The 7,946-nt window shown below is 47.6% G+C and overlaps 1 pseudogene; it reads left to right on the plus strand.

The window, feature by feature from the left end:
• Nucleotides 1–4,484: 4,484 nt before the first annotated feature.
• Nucleotides 4,485–5,424, plus strand: LOC127026041 (olfactory receptor 49-like; annotated as a pseudogene).
• Nucleotides 5,425–7,946: the final 2,522 nt, after the last annotated feature.

Raw genomic sequence — 7,946 nt, forward strand, 5'->3', positions numbered from 1 at the left:
AGCAAGCGATAGGACGAGAGGAAATGGCCTCAAGTTGCGCCAGAGGAGGTTTAGTTTGGATATTAGGAAAAATTTCTTCACCGAAGGGTGTCAAGCATTGGAACGGGCTGCCCAGGGAAGTGGTTGAGTCACCATCCCTAGAGGTATGTAAAGACGTGTAGATGGGGCGCTTAGGGACCTGGTTTAGTGGTGAACTTGGTAGTGTTAGGTTTACGGTTGGGCTCAATGATCTTAAGGGTCTTTTCCAACCTAAATGGTTCTATAATCCTATGATCATTTCAGAAGCATCTCTTCTACACACCCACAGAGCCATTGCAATGGTCTCCTTCCAATTTCCCTTGAAGCCTTCTCTTGACTAGGATGCCTACAGTACCATAATCTCTATGTTACTTGTAATACTGGAATTAAGACATTCCAATAAGTTCCTGATGCTTGTAGTCATGGAAAACTCCTTTTGAGTCTGAAGGAAAACAGACTCAGCAACAAAGTTGTTTGGCAACAAAAGGAAAAAGAGAGGAAAGGGGAAAAAGGGGCCATCTGAGTGTAAACAGGTTTCTGGTCAGTAGGCTTCTCTGACGGGGCCCTGCACTTGGTCACTAGCCTGTGTCCTGTGTTCTCATTAGAGCCTATTTCCAACTACCTCCGGCGCGGGTGCATTCTCTGTTCTTAGTGGGCATCTGTGAATGGCAGTGAACTTCAAGCTAGACTCACCGGTGAGTAGGTTACGAGGTCTGTGTTGCAGCAAGTGGAGCAGGGCCGCAAACATCCTGGACTCCAATGCCTGGGTGCATGCACAGGGGAGACCAGGAGCATCTGAGTCCAGGTGCTGGATAGAATGAGTGCCTAAGGCACACCTGGGTCTTCTCCTAGAGAGACTGATGGGCTGGAGAAGGCTTACTGGCTTCCTCCTTCCCACTGGCAGCACAAGACTCACAGGGTCCTGCTCACCATAGGCCTCAACGCTGCAAGAGCTGAGGAACTTGCGGAGGAACAGCATGGTGCAACTTGGCAAAACGGGCTCTAAGTCCTTGCCAGGCCTGGCTCTCCAGACTGTACCTGCACAGGTTGATCAGGATACACTTCTGCAGCTGCCACCGGCATTGGGTGGGCACCAGTGAGGACCCTCAGCTCCCTTCAGTCAGGGGAGCAGTCTCTGGAAGCAAGCCGTGTTGTAGAGGAAGAAGGTGGCCAAGGTGTCTGGGAGTCACTATCAGAACCCAAGTGTGAAAGGAAAAATGCTCTTGGTTTTGGCAGAAAGAAAAGTTCATCTGGAGTCGAAGTGTGGGTCAGATCTTAACTCGATCTTAACTAGTTCCCTCAGCCGCTCCTCATAAGACTTGTGCTCTAGACCCTCCAGCAGCTTCATCGCTCTTCTTTGGACACACTCGCACCTCAATGTCTTTCTTGCAGTGAGAGGCCCAAAAATGAACACTGTATTCGAGGTGCAGCCTCACCAGTGCCGAGTACAGGGGGACATCACTTCCCTAGTCCTGCTGGCCACACTATTTCTGATACAAGCCAGGATGCTATTGGCCTTCTTGGCCACCTGGGCACACTGCTGGCTCATCTTCAGCCAGCTGTCAACCAACAGCCCCAGGTCCTTTTCCACCAGGCAGCTTTCCAGCCACTCTTCCCCAAGCCTGCAGCATTGCATGGGGTTGTTGTGACCCAAGTGCAGGACGCAGCACTTAGCCTGGTTGAATCTCATACAATTGGCCTCAGCCCATCAATGCATCCCTCTGTAGAGCCTTTCTACCCTCAAGCAGATCAACACTCCCGCAGCTTGCTGTCATCTGCAAACTTACTGAGGGTGCACTCGATCCCCTCGTCCAGATCATTGATAAAGTTATTAAACATGACTGGACTCAATACTGAGCCTGGGGAACAACCCTTGTGACCGGCCGCCAACACTGGATTGAACTCCATTCACCACAACTCTTTGAGCCCGGCCAGCCAGCCAGTTTGTTACCCAGTGAAGAGTACACCCGTCCAAGCCATGAGCAGCCAGTTTCTCAGGAGAATGCTGTGGGAAAGGTGTCAAAGGCTTTACTAAAGTCCAGGTAAACAACATCCACAGCCTTTCCCTCTGCCACTAAGCGGGTCACCTTGTCATAGAAGGAGATCAGGTTAGTCAAGCAGGACCTGCCTTTCATAAAGCCATGCTGACTGGGCCTGATCACCTGGTTGTCCTGTACATGTCGTGTGATGGCACTCAAGATGATCTGCTCCATAACCTTCCCTGGCATCGAGGTCAGCCTGACAGACCTGTAGTCCCTGGATCCTCCTTCTGGCTTTTCTTGTAGATGGGCATCTGTACTGGTTTTGGCTGGGATAGAGTTAAAATTCTTCATAGGAGCTTGTACAGGGCTATGTTTTGGATTTGTGCTGGAAACAGTGTTGATAACACAAGGATGTTTTAGTTATTGCTGAGCAGTGCTTACACAGAGTCAAGGCCTTTTCTGCTTCTCACACTGCCCACCAGCGAGTAGGCTGGAGGTGCACAAGAAGTTGGGAGGGGACACAGCTGGGACAGCTGGCCCAATTGCTCAAAGGGATATTCCATACCATATGATGTCATGCTCAGCAATAAAACTAGGGGGGAGGTTGGTGGGGTGCTGCTGCTGGGGGACTGGCTGGGCATCTGTCAGCTGGTAGCGAGCAATTGTTTTCATTTGCATCACTTGTTTTTCTTGGGTTTTATTTCTTCTCTCTTTGTTTATTTTCCTCTTTTCCTTAGAATTCTTTTTAAAATTTCTTTTCAATTATTAAACTGTTTTTATCTCAACCCATAAGCTTCTTTCTCACTTTTACCCTTCCGATTCTCCTCTCATCCCAGAGCGGGGAGTGAGCAGCGGCCGTGTGGTGCTTAGTTGCTGGCCAGGGTTAACGACAACAATGGTTTGAGTGGAGAAACATTGCTCAGAGGATCTTCTCAATTTGTATTGGCATAGTTTATATCTCTACAACCTATGTGTTGTGATTGCTGCAGGGCCATTTGCAACCCCTCACACTACTGTGCTCCTACTGCTGTAGGTGACTGAGCTTGAGCTTTTGCTCAAATACAGCAAGCAGCTTAGTCTCAGAAAGTTTTCTGGACGAACCCAGTGCAGAGATTCCCCTATGCCAGACTAGAGGCAAAGAACACGCCGGGCATTTGGGATCTAAGACTAGCCTGAGCCCCAAGCTAAAATGTCAATGCAAACATGGAGCACTGCCCTATACGGAACTTCCCATTTGACTCCTTGTGTAAGTGCTACCCATTGTGCCCTGGGACAGAGCCTGAGGGGACAACACAGTCTGTGGAGAAGCTTTGTTTCACTCCTTCAAACCCTCCCTCTCCTCCCCCCTCTCCTCCCCTTGCATTTGGAATCATCCTGGGTCTGGAGCCATCTGCTCTGCTCCTTTCTAGGTCTACAAACAAATGTAAAGATGAAGGGAAAAACATCAGTCTTTATTGCATAGATTCTTCTTGTGCTTCCTTCTGTTAGATAAGTATTTTGATGTTAAAAAATAATAATAAATCAGAGATTTGAGACTTGAATAGTGAGTTTCATCTACTTTGCTGCAGGTGCCTGTGAGAACTTGTTTTCCCAAGGCTCCCTCTGCTGTCAGTGGAGACAAGAGAAAACGCTAGAGGCTGGGTCCTCCCAACCTATAACTGGCATGCAAAAGAAAGGTTACAAATCTCTTCCAGACACTCTTCTCTTGCTCTGCCTTTAGGTCAGGACATTTGATAGTCATAGCAATGAGCAGCTGTTTCGAAACAACGGCATTTCAGTGCAGACGGATGTCAGATGAGACTGTGTGGAACCATAATAAATTTCAGTCATTATTTTGAGTACTAAAGAAGGCAAGTTATACTTGGTCCCTCTTCTACCCCCTCCCCCTTTGCTGAAGAAACAGAGAGCAAGAAGCTGTGGAAGAAAGCAGGGCATTACAGAAGAGATACTTGACATTACTTCTTTTGAAATCAACAGATTCTCAGGGATTCCTAGTCCAAAAAGGCAAGTACTGAAAAGTAGAAAGAATAGCTTTCAACATACATGTTTGGTTTGGTTTGATTTGATTTGATTTGATTTTGATTTGATGTGGTTTAGCATTTGTGCAATAGAAGAGATCAGTTTGGCACAGAGGTGTCACAGATGCTTGCAACAGGTCTGAGTGAATTTGGAATTTCCCAGGAATGGGGTGAAATAGCTAACAGCCTCTTTAAAATCTTCTGTCCTGGAGAAAGAATCCTTTGTGAGTGTTTGAAAAAGGTAGAAAGAAGGCAGGAAATGCTCTGAGACTCTAACTGAAATGTACAACATAAAAATCAGGGTGTGAGCAATGCTTGAAGGGCTCTCTCTCTGTGTGTTATATAGGAAGATTGCGGGAAAGGAAAGAAGCAGAAAAGAAGGACCGAACTTTTCATCCAGACTGTGAAATTATCACACTTGCTTTTTGCCATGTTCCTGTCTCGGCAGGATGAACTGAAATTCAGCATGGGAGCAGAAAATGAAACTGCAGTTACTGAGTTCATCCTAGAGGGTTTCTCAGGGCTTGATCAAAGCCTACAGCTCTTTCTCTCTCTGGTCCTTCTGCTCATATACCTGACAACAGTGATGGGGAACGCAACCATCATTTTCCTCGTATGTGATCACCGCCTGCAAACCCCCATGTACTTTTTCATCAGCAATCTGTCCTTCCTGGAAATCTGGTTTACATCCTCCACAAGCATCAAATTGTTTGTGATCCTGAGTTCTGGTAAGAGAACAATCTCACTAAGCAGCTGCTTTGCCCAATCCTATTTCTATTTGCCCTGGGCTGTACAGAGCTTGTTCTACTTGTTGTCATGTCCTTTGACCGCTATGTTGCCATCTGCCAGCCTTTGCATTATGCTGCCATCATGAAGCCTCAGCTCTGCATCCACCTGGTTGTTGCCGCTTGGGTCACAGGCATCACACTCTCGACTTACCGTCTGGTCCTCCTCTACAGGCTGACTTTCTGTGGCTCAACAAGATCCACCATTTTTTTTGTGACAACTCACCCTTATTCAAATTGTCCTGCTCTGACACCAGCCTGCTTTGGAAAATAGACTCTGTTTTATCATCATTAGTCATACTGGGTTCCTTATGTTTAACTCTGGCATTTTACATGGGCATCCTTTTCTGTATTCTACACCTTCCAGCAGCCTCTGAGAGAAAAAGCTTTTACTACCTGTTCTTCCCATCTCATCACCTTGGCCATTGCATATGGGAGCTGCATTGCTCTCTATGTGTGTCCTTCAGAAGATGTTTCCTTGGAGACAAACAGAGTTGTAGCTTTGCTGAACACTGTCCTGTACCCATTCTTAAATCCGTTCATCTACAGTCTTAGAAACAAGACTGTGATACTGGCCCTGAACGAAGCCATTGCCCTGCAACAATGCAGCTTTTCCCCTAATCCTGGTGCATTTCTGGACAGCAATTCCAATGGTCTGCTCTCATATGTTAAGCATACCAATGCATATGTATGTAACCTCCAAATACAGATGCCTCAGGAGATTTATGTTCTTGTTGGATTGTGTTAGGTTAAGCGATAAGAAGCTCATCTGCACACACAAAGAAGGCACTGACAATGGCAGGAGGAGTAACTCAGTTAATACCCTGCCCCAGCTGCTCCCAGGCCCATCACAGGAGAGCCACCAGCTCATCAAGAACCCATCTCCACAACCTGAGAAGAGCACAGAGGCACAGTGGCAGGTGGGAACCCAAATTACAGGCTCCTGAGGAATGAACACCTTGTCCAGCTCCTTCCAGGGCTGCCCTGGGAGAGCCATCAGCCCCTTGTCCAGGTGTGAAGAAATGCTTCCTAACGTCCAGTCTAAACCTCCCATGGCACAGCTTTGAACCATTCCCACGCGTCCTGTCCCTGGATGCCAGGGAGAAGAGATCAGCACCTCCCTCTCCACTTCCCCTCCTCAGGAAGCTGTAGAGAGCAATGAGGTCGCCCCTCAGCCTCCTTTTCTCCAAACTAGCAAGCCCAGTGTCCTCAGCTGTTCCTCACAGGACATTCCTTCCAGCCCTTTCACCAGCTTGGTTGCCCTCCTCTGGACACATTCAAGTATCTTAACATCCTTTCAAAATGGTGGGGCCCAGAACTGCACACAAGGATCAAGGTGAGGCCGCACCAATGCTGAATCCAGCGGGATAATCACCTCTTTTGACCGGCTGGTTATACTGTGTTTGATGCACCCCAGGATGCGGTTTGCCCTCTTGGCTGCCAGGGCACGCTGCTGACTCCTATGAGCCTGCTGTCGACCAGCACCCAGATCCCTTTCTGCAGGGCTGCTCTCCAGCACTCCTTTCCCAGCCGATACTTGTGCCTGGCATTATTTCATTCAGTAGACTGTCTAGACAGAGGCCCTTTCCATTATTCTAGTTTTCTCCTCCCTTTACTCTTTGTTCATTCAGATACCTCTCACCTGTGCTGCTGCTTTGAGCTTCAGGGAGTTAAAGCTTGCCTGACTTTCAGGAGTCTAGTTGTCTCTTTAGCCAATTCTTTCCTTATGTTTATATCTGCTGGTTTGTGTCTGTCTGTCTAGAACATTTCTCATAAGATCATCCCTTGCAGAAAGGCAACCTCATTAGAGATATCCTGTACTTAGCATATGCTTCAGGAGTGTGTTTCTTGTTTAGGAAACTTTATCATGCTTTACTTTTCTTTGCTTGCAACAGGAAAATGCTTCTGTGCCTGTGTGCAGCCAGTTCTCTAAGGAAAGCAGGTGGGAGATGGGGCAATGGAGCTGTAACATTCAGCTCCCAGAGTTCAGAGAAGTCTGATGGAAGGCAAAGTGAAGCAAGTCCCAGGCGGCCAGTGACAGAAATGGGGAGGCTGGGGAGGTGAGGAGCAAGGTTTGTTCCATACAGTGTCAGACCTCAAGGGACTGCTTTTCTGCTGCCCAGACCCTCCTGAGGAGACACTCTGCATCAATATCAATTGGAGAATGCTGCTATCACCTCTTCTCTAAACTGAAAATTTAAATAGAATGTTTAAAAAATATATTTTTATTAGGTGCGCTTTGAAGTTTTTCCTCTTTAACCCTACTATGAAATGATTCCAATTAGCTGTACAGGTCTTGAAGACTTGAAAGAAAACTACAGGAGGAGAAATAGCTCGTTAGGCCTTTCTGTATTTTAAATGACGCCCCATGGTGTATTTGGCCCTGAGTCTATTAGTGTTAGGGTACGGGCTTGCTTTGTGGATTAGGGTTTGGTGTAAGGCTGGGGTGAGGGTTAGGGTCAAGGCTAGCATTTCATGTTGGGATAGAAGCTAGGAATTGGAGTGAGCAATAGGGTGAGAGTAAGAGTTTATGGGTTTGGGCTTTGGTTTAGAGGTAAGGTTTGAGGTTAGGGATTAGAGTAGTGGATTCCTGTCAGGTGTGAAGGGTAGAATTTAGGGGTAAGATTAGGGCTTAAGGTTCCTGGTTAGAAACAGGGTAAAGGCCTAACATGAAGTTTTCACAGTCAGTGTTGCAGTGGCATCAAAAATTACCTGAACACATCTTTCCTCTTTCAAAAGCTTTCATCTCTGTTGGCCAAACCCCTCTTCCCTCCCCCAAATCTCCCATCTCTCGTCCCAGCTAACCCCCTGACCTCCCCAAATCTTTCATCTTGTTGGGGACAATATTGTAATGGCTTTCAAGAGTGCAAGTATCTTTCTCCGCACTGCTGGCCAGTCAGGAGGGACTCACAGCCAAGCATGTGCTGCTGTGCTGTAGAGGTTCCTGCTCAGCCTGCCCAGCAGTGCTGGAGGCAGGCGATGCCCTCCACCACCCCTGAGGTACTCTGCCTGCATACCAGCTCATGCTCCAGAAGGGCTCCCATATGTCCTGGGACACAGGGGTGCTTCAGCTACCCCAGGGGCAGTGGCCACCCTGTGTGGATAACTGAATCAAGCCCTGAATGTAGATTTTCCCAAAACTT

Source organism: Gymnogyps californianus, chromosome 26 (genome assembly GCF_018139145.2).
Source record: "Gymnogyps californianus isolate 813 chromosome 26, ASM1813914v2, whole genome shotgun sequence".
In the NCBI taxonomy this organism is placed as follows: Eukaryota; Metazoa; Chordata; class Aves; order Accipitriformes; family Cathartidae; genus Gymnogyps; species Gymnogyps californianus.